The sequence below is a fragment of the Neomonachus schauinslandi genome, chromosome 7, assembly GCF_002201575.2.
Source record: "Neomonachus schauinslandi chromosome 7, ASM220157v2, whole genome shotgun sequence".
NCBI classification, from domain to species: domain Eukaryota; kingdom Metazoa; phylum Chordata; class Mammalia; order Carnivora; family Phocidae; genus Neomonachus; species Neomonachus schauinslandi.
The window spans coordinates 66,869,787-66,882,313 of record NC_058409.1 but is presented as its reverse complement, the minus strand read 5'-3'; the positions used below and the strand labels follow the sequence as shown (position 1 = coordinate 66,882,313).

Below are 12,527 nucleotides of genomic sequence, written 5' to 3'. Positions count from 1 at the left end.
TTGGGATATTTCCAACATGTCTGCTTTTACGAAAATGGACATTAGTTCCATCAGTTAGAATCACCCAACCTTTCAACAATTGTCTGACCTTTACCAGAGACTCAGATAAGACTGAGACAAGTAGAACTGTTAGATTTGTACACGCATGGCTTCTGCTCCAAAGAGCTCAAGGCGCAGTGTTGCTGAACAGTCAATTAAGCAAAACAAGTTCCTATAGTGACAAGCTTTTGTTAACTTAAAAAAAAAAAAAAAATCCCTTTTCTTCCCAAAAGAATCAACCACTGAGGTGTACCCTAAGGACAACATTTCCCATTGTACAGGGTTTTTTCCTTTTTTTCCTTTTTGCTATAGAATTGAAATACTATGTCATTAAATGATGTTTAATTATTTTAGAAATACCATATGGCCCAAACTAAGATTTGTTTTGACTAGCTAACTTCAAGTTTTACTTGAATTTTAAGATATTTTAATATAGTGTGGTAGGTACTTTTTGGGATATGCCTAGGTCATGAGTTCTCCTTCTTAGAACCCTATCTCATCCCACATATGCAGAGTGGGTTCATGACCCTGCTCCTCCATCCATAGCTGATTTGATCTGGGGTAGAAGTCGGTCCCAGGCTGGGCTAATCATGAATCATTGAATTCCTTGAAATTCAGTGACAGTCTAAGCTGGTCAGCTGGAAAAAGAGGACATACGAACTTTGGTGGGGATAGGCAAAAGCACAGTGGAGAGAAGTGTGTTTTTATAGAAGAACAGATAAAAGTTCTTATGGTTCTTGGGTTCAGTAAGTTATCCTATATGCTTATTATTTCTTTTATGATTTAAATGTTTGCTTAAATTAGCTCAATTTAGTTTTTCTTTGTTGTTAAAAGAAAAAAAGAAATTGAGGTATATATTGCTATTCAAAAGCAGTGGAATTAAACCCCCGTTACTACCATTCTCTAAACAGAGAAAACAGTGGAGCATTGACTACATTGTTTTCCTTGTAATCATGGTTCCTCTTTTGTAATTTAAGAGTATTTAAAGACCATTATGTTTGCATAATAATTTTATGTTGATAGACACATAGCATATGTGATCTGTGTGCTTTGGTGTCTGGGTGATTATTCAGTGTTGGAACTAATGAAATTTTGAAAACTCAATACAAGTTAAAGGGTGTCACTCTCACCCAAACATGATTCAAGTGGACTGGGCATGGCTTACTATTCACTGCCCATAAGATGTTTTTCCTGCTAAACACTAACCACTAACTGTGAACTGAAAATGTTAATAGTTAGGTCTCTATTTATATTTCTATCTCTAAGCTTTAAAAATTTTGTTAGAACTGTCTTATGGGCCATCTCAAGGCATCATCACTATGTAGTCATGTTACATTTTTAGCCAGAATATTATCCCCGGGTTGCCTGAGTGGCTCAGTCAGTTAAGCGTCTGACTCTTGATTGCAGCTCAGGTTGTGACCTCAGGCTTGTGGGATCCAGCCCTATGCTGGGCATGGAGTCTGCTTACGGTTCTCTCTGCCCCTCCCCACTCTACCCCTCTCTCCCTCTCTAAAAACAAACAAAACCCCCCCAAAACCCCAATCCCCCCAAAAAAGTTATCCCCCAATTTAACCAACTACATTAATCCAACTTGACTATACTTCATACACACAGATATATATTCCTAGCATTAACGTAATGAAGGCTGAAGGCAAGCCCTAAAAGATTCAAAATATTTTCAGCTTTAGTAACCAAATTAGACACTTCAAAAGAGACAACTGAATAAAATGTTTTGCAGTGTTTAAAATTTGATGATGTTACCACAGTCACATCTCTAATGTCACTTCTAAACACTGGTCCATTTGAATTATCACCTTCTTATTTCTGTCAGTGCTCACCAGTGAAGGATGATGTATTTTATTTGCACACTTGTCACAATTACCAGCATTTCAAGATTATGTAAGTGAAAAGAGGCAAGGATCTGTACTCAGAAAACTACAGAACACTCATGAAAGAAATTGAGGAAGACTCAAAGAAATGGAAAAACGTTCCATGCTCATGGATTGGAAGTTAAAATGTCTATGCCACCTAGAGCAATCTATACATTCAAAGCAATCCCTATAAAAATACCATCAACTTTTTTCACAGAGCTGGAACAAATAATCCTCAAATTTGTACGGAACCAGAAAAAAACCCAAATAGCCGAAGGAATGTTGAAAAAGAAAACCAAAGCTGGTGGCATCACAATTCTGGACTTCAAGCTATATTACAAAGCTGTAATCATCAAGACAGTATGGTACTGGCACAAAAACAGACATACGGATCAAGGAAACAGAACAGAGAACCCAGAAATGGACTGTCAACTTTATGGTCAACTAATCTTCAACAAAGCAGGAAAGAATATCCAATAGAAAAAAGATAGTCTCTTCAACAAACAGTGTTGGGAAAATTGGATAGCCACATGCAGAAGAATGAAACTGGACCATTTCCTTACACCATACACAAAAATAGACTCAAAATGGATGAAAGACCTAAATGTGAGACAGAAATCCATCAAAATCCTAGAGGAGAATACAAGCAGCAGCCTGTTTGATTTCAGCCGCAGCAACTTCTTGGTAGACACATCTTCAAAGGCAAGAGAAACAAGGGCAAAAATGAACGATTGGGACTTCACCAAGATAAAAAGCTTCTGCACAGCAAAGGAAACCATCAACAAAACCAAACGACAAACTGACATTTGCAAATGTCTTATCAGATAAAGGGCTAGTATCTAAAAATCTTATAAAGATTCAACTCCCAAAGAACAAAAACTCCCAAAAAACTCAACACCCAAAGAACAAATAATCCAATCAAGAAATGGGCAGAAGACATGAACAGACATTTCTCCAAAGAAGACATACAAATGGCCAAAAGACACATGAAAAAGTGCTCAACATCACTCGGCATCAGGGAAATCCAAATCAAAACCACAATGAGATACCACCTCACACCAGACAGAATGGCTAAAATTAACAAGTCAGGAAATGACAGATATTGGTGAGGATGTGGAGAAAGGAGAACCCTCTTACACTGTTGGTGGGAATGCAAGCTGGTGCGGCCACTCTGGAAAACAGATTGGAGGTTCCTCAAAAAGTTGAAAATAGAGTTACTCTATGACATAGCAATTGCACTACCGGGTATGTATCCCCAAAATACAAATGTAGTGATCAGAAGGCGCACCTGCACCCCAATGTTTATAGCAGCAATGTCCACAATAGCCAAACTGTGGAAAGAGCCCAGATGTCCATTGACAGATGAATAAAGATGTGATACAGGGGCGCCTGGGTGGCTCAGTTGGTTAAGCATCTACCTTTGGCTCAGGTCATGATTCCAGAGTCTTGGGACTGAGCCCCACATCTGGTTCCCTGTTCAGCAGGGAGTCTGCTTCTCCCTCTCCCTCTGCCCCTCCCCACCCCACCGCACGTGCTCTGTCTCTCACTCTCTTCTCTCAAATAAATAAATAAAACCTTAAAAAAAAAAGATGTGGTGTGTATATATATATACACACACACACATATATATACATATGGAATATTACTCAGCTATCAAAAAATGAAATCTTGCCATTTGCAATGACATGGATGGAACTAGAGGGTATTATGCTAAGTGAAATAAGTCAATCAGAGAAAGACAATTATATGATCTCACTCATATGTGGAATTTAAGAAACAAAACAGAGGATCATAGGGGAAGTGAGGAAAAAAATAAAACAAGACGAAATCAGAGAGGGAGACAAACCATAAGAGACTCTTAATCATAGGAAACAAACAGGGTTGCTGGAGGGGAGGAGAGTGGGGGATGGGGAAACTGGGTAATGGACATTAAGGAGGGCACATGATGCAATGTGCATCTGGGTATTATATAAGACTGGCGAATCACTGGGGCGCCTGGGTGGCTCAGATGGTTAAGCGTCTGCCTTCGGCTCAGGTCATGATCCCAGGGTCCTGGGATTGAGTCCCGCATCGGGCTCTCTGCTCCTTGGGAGCCTGCTTCTCCCTCTGCCTCTCTCTCTCTCTCTCTCTCATGAATAAATAAATAAAATCTTTAAAAAAAAAAAAAAAGACTGGCGAATCACTGACCTCTACCTCTGAAACTAATAATACACTGTATGTTAATTAATTGAATTTAAATTAAAAAAATGAAAAAAAAGATGACTTAGGTGACTGTAACTTGAGAGAATAACTAAAAGCCCCCCCTAAAATAATTAAAAGCCCATTTAAACAAATTTATTTTATTTTTTACAGATTTATTTATTTGAGAGAGAAAGAGAGAAAGTGAGCATGTGCACGAGTAGGGGGTGAGGCAGAGGGAGAGAGAGAATCAAGCAGACTCCATGCTGAGCATGGAGCCCACTGTGGGGCTTGATCCCAGGACCCAGAGATCATGACCTGAGCTAAAACCAAGAGTTGGATGCCTAATCCATGGAGCCACCCCACAGCCTTCATTTTAACAAATTTAAAGAAAACTACTTAATGATATTTGTGAAAATTTCCTGTCATAAGTACAATCTATAGATATACAGGAAAGGAGAACTTGCAGAGGTACACACATACTCAAAAGATAAACTTTCAGGTAAATAATGAATACTATAAATAATGATTTAAAAAAACTTGAAAAGACATGGTTATTAGTGACGTGATAGAGGTTTTGACATGGTTCTAAATGGATAAGCTGTATGTTTTTGGCCAATATTATTTGGTTCCTCTGGGTTTCAATTTCTTCCTCTGGTAAAGGGACAGGTTAAACTATAAGATTTTTATTTTTAAAGATTTTATTAATTTATTTGACAGAGAGAGAGAGACAGCGAGAAGGAACAGAAGCAGGGGGAGCGGGAGAGGGAGAAGCAGGCTTCCCGCTGAGCAGGGAGCCCGATGCGGGGCTGGATCCCAGGACCCTGGGATCATGACCTGAGCCGAAGGCAGACGCTTAACGACTGAGCCACCCAGGCGCCCCTAAACTATAAGTTATTAACAATTTCCTGACTCATAGTTTGTGACTGAATCATTATAGAAATTACAATTCCTCAAATAAAAACACTAATGGTATGGATGCACAGACTATGAATTTTAGAAGTAATACAGACCTTACAGATCATCTGACCACATAAGCCCTGTTATTTAGAGATGAGGAAACAAATACAACAGAGACAAGCAGAGTTTTTTTCATATTTTGCTTGGTTATAGAATTCAGAACACAAGTCCAAAGCTCCTGTGAAGATTGATTAAGATTTATTTCCATAGAGACTCACACAAATATTGAGAATATTATTCACATGAGTGATTTCTTCCCGCTCTCATTCCCCGCCCCCCCCCTTTATATGTCAGTGGAGATGCATTTTTTTAATAAAAGTATGGAGATCACCATTTCTCTTTTCCTCTCCATTTTTTTTGCTAACACTAAATGAGAATTTATAAAGGTTTATCCAAATATAAATCACTCAAACATGACTGTGGCCTGTGGTAGATTAATTTTTGTAAACCTCATATTACCCAGTAAAATGTTTTGCATATCGTATTTATTAAGAAATAACAAACAAATGAAGATTTATACAATTTGAGTTAATAATTTTTGTTGAATTCAACAATTTCATAATTTGGTTTAGTTACCGAGTTTACTCAGTTATATACTATCTTGCCAGAAAAGATTTTTGGGAGGCTCAGCCATTTTGATTGAACTCCTAGTGAAGAGGGTCAAAGTTAATTGGTGCAAATTTAATTTATTTTATTTTTATTTTAAAAAAGATTTTATTTATTTGACAGAGACAGAGTGAGAGCAAGAGCAAGAGAGAGAGAGAGAGAGTGCACAAGCAGGGGGATCTGCAGGCAGAGGGAGAAGCAGGCTCCCTGCTGAGCAAGGAGCCCAACGCTCGACTGGATCCCAGGAGCCTGGGATCATGACCTGAGCTGAAGGCAGACGCTTACCCAACTGAGCCACCCAGGTGTCCCATTTGGTGCAAATTTTAAAATGTTAAATGGAATAGTTTATGAGAGGAAGAATGGAACCAATATTTACTAATTGGGTAGTAAATGTAGACCCCATATTAAACTATATCTCATTTAATCAAGACAACTGTTTTCCTAACTTTCATCATAGTTTTTTTTTCCTTACACACAAGAGGAAGCTGAGGATGGAAGTATATTTCCCAAAACTAGTAACTGAAGCTGTCAGAATTTAAACTGATTCTGATTAAGATGAAATCCAACCAAAATGCCCAGATACAATTTAGGTCAAATATAGATAGGAATAAACTAAAAGAACGTGTGTTTGTAAACATGTTTACTTACACTTTTTTTTTTAATTTAATTTATTTCAGAGAGAGTGTGCACGAGCATGAGTGGGGGGCAGGGGCAGAGGGAGAAGCAGACTCCCCACTGAGCGGGAATCCCAGGAGGGACCCTGGGATCCTGACCTGAGCCGAAGGCAAACGCTTAACCAACTGAGTCACCCAGGTGCCCCTGCTTACATTCTTACATAGACATGTCTATTTATTTTTACAAAACATTTTCAGTGACTACTGCTACTATTTTCCAATGTCCACATGGGAAAAAATGAAGACTTACCTTGTTAATTAATTATCATAGGTCATAATTATGCTTTCATATGCTCCATAAACACAAATTCATTAGTTTACTCATATCATAATATAATGTATATTAGTATATTTAGAAAATATAAAGATGAAATGCTTTTTTTTTTTAAGTTAAAAACAGGCTGCTTGGACCCCATACATTTTTATGCTGTATGGATAAGATTGGTATCTAGCCTGTTATTTAATATTTGGTTATTAATCGTGTCACCCGAAACCTTGGATTGATTTATAGTATCAAGTTTAGTCAGAGATCATGGATGCTATTAATCCTGTCATTATCATACATTCTTAGTCATTTATTTCAGAGAAGAGAATAAGAAATGTTACCATGTCCTTGTTCTAGTTATCCTCTCTTTCTTAGCAATTTTTGCATGAAATAAATTGCAAGGCCTTTTGAGGACTGGAGAATTCTGTATTTCCTGGGTATGTCATTTTTTTCTTGGTAATTACCAGTCTGTTGTCCTTAATACCTTTGATGTCCCACCCTGCACTCCCCCTAACCCCGGATGCCCAATTCAATCAGTGACAAGAAAAACATGGCTAGTTTTAGCATTTCCCTTCTTCTTGCTATGCCTGGCACTAAGTAGCCTTTCTGCCAAGGAATAAAATGTATAGTTGCCTCTTCATAGCCTGATCTTACAGAAAAATTAAGGCACAAGAAATAAATGGTCAAGTATAATTGTAGAATGATTTCTAACTTTATTCCACCATTTAAAAAATATGTTCATCAAGTAAGCTTTAGTTTCAAAATAAAACATTATACTGTTTCCCTAAGCATGAAATCAACAAACTGCTGCAGCAATCTAAGGTTTGGATATTGTTCATAATTGAAGCAGATTGCTATACGATTTAGTGACAGGAAATGATTATAAAACTGGGCCAAATGAATATACAGAAAAATTAAGTTTCTACTTACCTATATAATATACTGATACCTCAAATAATTTACTTGTGATTTATCCCTTCATAGGTTAACTCATGGTCTGGCAGTCCATCTCATAGTGTATTTCATGTAAATGTTAATAGTAAAGGCATAAATTCTAGGAATTTCTTCTAAGAATACTCCATAAGTAAATAAATATTCAGAATGCAAGGATGTTCAAGGAAACATTGTTTATAATAGCAAAAATAACTGGAAGTAACTAGCATTTCATTAATAAGAGAATAGAAAAATAAACTATTGAATAGCCATATTATGGAATGGAAAAAAGTATATCTGTACTTGGTAAATGTATATATATACAAAAACTTATATGCACTATACATAAGTAAATATATATATACACACACACAAGAACAAATACATATGTGCTTTTTATATATTTATAAACATTTGTATATTTGTGGAATATTTCTGGAAAGATACACAGGAAACCATTAACAGTGTTTACCTTTGGGAGTAGGGTTGAGGGTAAAGCGGAGAGTGGAGAGTGTGTGAAATAGGGAGAAACAGATGTACTTTTCATTTTATATTACTCTTCAGTGTTTGATTATGTTTTGTACCATTAGCATATGCTATTTCTAAGATGAAAGCAAAGCAAAACAGAAAAAGGAAATGAAAATAGAACAATAAAAACTAGGAAAATAGAGTAAACATATAACAAGAGTTTCAATTCTCACTGTCAATCTTTCTCAAAGTAGACAAGACCTGCTGTTTTAAGGAAGTGGGAAATTATTTCAGTAATTTCACAGAATGATTTTACATGATGAGCAAACAGAAGGATAAGTCAAGTTCCATGGCCTCAAAGGGAATTTGTGAGTTGTTTGCTTAAAAAAAATAAGCAAAATAATTTGTTACTATATTCCCATCATTGGTGGTGTAACTTCTTTGTCAGAAAAAAGGGGAGGCCTTGGGTGCCTGGGTGGCTCAGTCGTTAAGCCTCTGCCTTCGGCTCAGGTCGTGGTCCTGGGGTCCTGGGATCGAGCCCCTGCATTGGGCTCCCTGCTCAGTGGGGAGTCTGCTTCTCCCTCTCACACTCACCTTGCTTGTGTTCCCTTTCTCTCTGTCAAATAAAAAAATAAAATCTTTTAAAAAATAAAAGAAAAAGGGGGAGGCCAAAAGAAACAGAGTGAAGGTCACCAGCTATAGGTCCTGCGATGAGCCACGCATGGACTTTAGTAAGAGGTTAGAGGTTATTTATATAGCTTGCTGAAGCTTTATAGCTAGTTGGTATCTGCTTCACTCTAAGTCTCTCCCACTATGATCAAGTAAATTCTCTTTTGGAAAAAAAAAAAATGTAAATTATACTGGAAAAGCAGAGTTTTCAACATGTTTCAAAATCTATGAAATACTGGCCACACATATTTGTTTAGCCAGTAACATTGGGTAAATCTGTATGGAGTGCACGGTCTGTGCCAGGTACAATTCCAAGCTCTTTTCATGTCCGAATTCATTTTGTCTCTCCACAGTCCTCAAAGACAGGTACTGTTATTACAAATCTGATTACTCAGATAAAAATCTAGGCTCAGAAAACTTAAGAACCAGTTTACCAATAAAATCTTTCTTTAGCTACTCTAAAGTATAATCCAATTTTACTCTAATGTATTAAAAGTATATGACAGAGAAGTGAAAGTTCAAGATAAAGTCATTTAAATGCATTTTTTTCTAAGATTGAAGATATGATGCAGATCAAAATAAACAGGAATTCTGATAGGCTAAATCCAATTTTTAAAAGTTAATGGTTGGGCGCCTGGGTGGCTCAGCTGGTTAAGCGACTGCCTTCGGCTCAGGTCATGATCCCGGAGTCCTGGGATGGAGTCCCACATCGGGCTCCTGGCTCGGCGGGGAGCCTGCTTCTCCCTCTGACCCTATCCCCTCTCATGCTGTTTCTCTCTCTCTCTCACTCTTTCAAATAAATAAATAAAATCTTTAAAAAAAAAAAAGTTAATGGTTAACTTTTTGTCATAAGCTATGCACACACATACATTTATCAAATTCTTTCCTACACTGTTAAAAATATGAAGTAGAGGGGCACCTGGGTGGCTCAGTCGGTTGAGCATCTGTCTTTGGCTCAGGTCCTGGGATCCAGCCCCACATCGGGGGGGGGGGTCCCTGCTCAGCGGGTAGTCCGCTTCTTCTTCTCCTCTGCCCCTCCCTCCCAGCCAATGATCTCTCTCACCTCTCTCTCTGTCAAATAAATAAAATCTTTTAAAAAATATGAAGTAGGATTACTAAAATGTTAATTTTTTTTTTTCCAAAAAGTTTTAACCCTAATTGACTAGCAGGATTGAATTAACAGGAGCCTGATCTTTTACACAAGTTTTAAAAATGGATTCTAGTTTTTTTTTTTTAAAGATTTAGTAGACAGTATTTTACAAATAGGAAAACACAGGTTGGTAAAGGGACAACCTCTTCCCACAAAATAACTCATTAGAAGTAACCTACCTAGAATCAAAAGTTATTGAATTTTTCCCTTGTGGTCACACCACAAACCATGAAAAATGTGTGGTGTACCATCTGAAATACATTAAACTTCACTGGTACTTTAAATAGTTTTCCTAACCATCAGCCATACAGAAATCTAATTACCTTACTAAATGTTCATCAGCCACAATTTTATTTACTTAAGACTGGAAAAAGAGATATAGAAAACACCATATCTATTAAGTTGGGTGAAATCTTATATGTGATCCCATCTAATGCTCCCCCAAAGCAGGAAAACGTTTTGAAAGTTGGTCATTTCCCCCTGTTTGAATACACTTCACCGACTGGATGCTTTCTGCTTGAAGGAACAGCCTCTTCAATTTTGACAGTTTTACTGGCTATCAAAGTTCTTTTTTTTTTTTTTTAAAGATTTTATTTATTTATTTGACAGAGAGAGACACAGCGAGAGAGGGAATACAAGCAGGGGGAATAGGAGAGGGAGAAGCAGGCTTCCCGCGGAGCAGGGAGCCCGATGCGGGGCTGGATCCCAGGACCCTGGGATCATGACCTGAGCCGAAGGCAGATGCTTAACGACTGAGCCACCCAGGCGCCCCTGGCTATCAAAGTTCTTAACTGAATCAAAATTTGCTTCTCTAATTTTTGACCCATTTGTTCAATCCTTCCAAATGGACCTGCAGTCCATTCCTTCTTTCCTATAGCAGCCCTTCCAGTGTTTGTAGATAGCCATCACATCACTCTCAATTCTTTGCAGGTTAGCTATCTCCAGCTGACTCAAAGTTTCTTACAGGACTATTTCCAACTTCTCATTGGCTGGTTAATGCTCCCGGTGAAACATGATTCATGAACGTGGTTACAGGGTCCCAAGCTTGCCTTGAACATTTGTAGATTACAATGTAACCACGATGCCCTCACCTGCCTCTATGCTGTTACTAAAGTAACCTAGGTCTGTGTTGTTTTTTTAGTGTTTTAAGCAATCTGGTCACACATTTGATTGCTACTAACTTTGTGTTAAATTAAATATTTCAAGTTCTTTACCTTAACCCCCATCCGATTATGTCTCTTTCACTCTAGTTTTCAATCTGTCACAGCACTTTCTCTATATTGATTCTAACCCAGGCAGCTTGCTGTTTTAGCTGTCTTTTCAGCTCCGTATCATCTGCATACCTGATAAAAGTTTCCTGTGTCTTCATCCAAGTCATTCATCAAAAATTGAGTAGGTCACATGGACAAAGACCTTCTGCACAACACTGGGGACCTCAGTCCAAGCAGACAAATAACAACATACACATGATGCACATAGAAAGTTCAGCTTTGATAAACTCCTAAAAAAATTTTGCAATCAGAGAATCTAGCAAGTATTATTTTAATTTCAGCAAATATTAAGTTTTATGTTATATGCTTTAGATTTAGCTTTACTTTTTTTATTTTGGGGGGATTTTAAGAACACCATAAACTTTCCATAATTAGAGCTCCTTAAGACCTATGGAATAATAATTCTATGAGGAAGGAATTATTACCTTCACATGCAGATTTAGAAACAAAACTTGGGAAGAGTCAGTAACTTGATTACAAAGATAGTGGCAAAACCAGAATTCAAACCCAGATTCAGGGCTCTAATTATTGCAACTGGTTCTATTAACTAAATCATTCAGTTCAGTTCTCCCTACAGGTATAATATTGTACCTGGGAAAATATCCCTTCCATGAGTCTGTATGGTATTCTCACATGCTTTCATTACTGCAGTACAGTGGAAACCCCACATCAACAAGAAAAAAGAATATGCAAATGATTGAATGCATCTGTTTACATAAAATACTTCACAAGCATACTAAAAAAAAAATACATGTGAAACTATTTCTATCATACGAAAGATTTAACAATACTATTATGCAGAAAGCATTACCAAAGGTAACATTTCATTTAGTTGAGCCATTTAATTGATAACATTAATACTACTGAATTGGATCCAACTTTCATATCTGCCTTTTTATCAAGCAAATCAGCGTAGGATAATAAAGGGAATTTGGGATTTTAGTCAGAAAAGGAAGAGTTCAAGTCTCTCCCCAACATTTACTAGTTCCTCAGAAGAGCATACTAGGACTCTTTGGGTCTCACCCCCATACTTTCTCCCAAAGTGATCTCTTCCAAAGCAACGGATTCATTTTCCAACTGTAAGTCAACAATTTTCTAAAGTATTTATATAGCATGGGCCTCTGTTCTGAGATTTAGTCCTAAGTATCCTCCTCCTCTCAGAGTCCCCACTGGAGGTCTCACACTGGAGGAACTTCACGCTCCATATGTCCTAAAATTCGCATCAGCCTTCCTGCAATTGCCAGGGGTAAGTTCAAGGTACCACCATCCAGCCAGCCACTCACACCAGAAACTTGGGAAACATCTTTGGTTCCACCTTCTGCATTCTTCTTAACCAATCTCTACATTCTATTGTTGTACTTAAAAAAGAAAAGAAAGAAAAGAAAGAAAGAAAAAGAAAGAAAGAAAGAAAGAAAGAAAGAAAGAAAGAAAGAAAGAAAGAAA

General features: G+C 37.4%; 1 protein-coding gene across 1 annotated transcript in view; it reads right to left on the bottom strand.

Moving 5' to 3' along the window:
* ADGRV1 (adhesion G protein-coupled receptor V1) overlaps positions 1–12,527 on the bottom strand; it is a 521,249-nt gene that overhangs the window by 168,787 nt on the left and 339,935 nt on the right. The window lies entirely within an intron of this gene.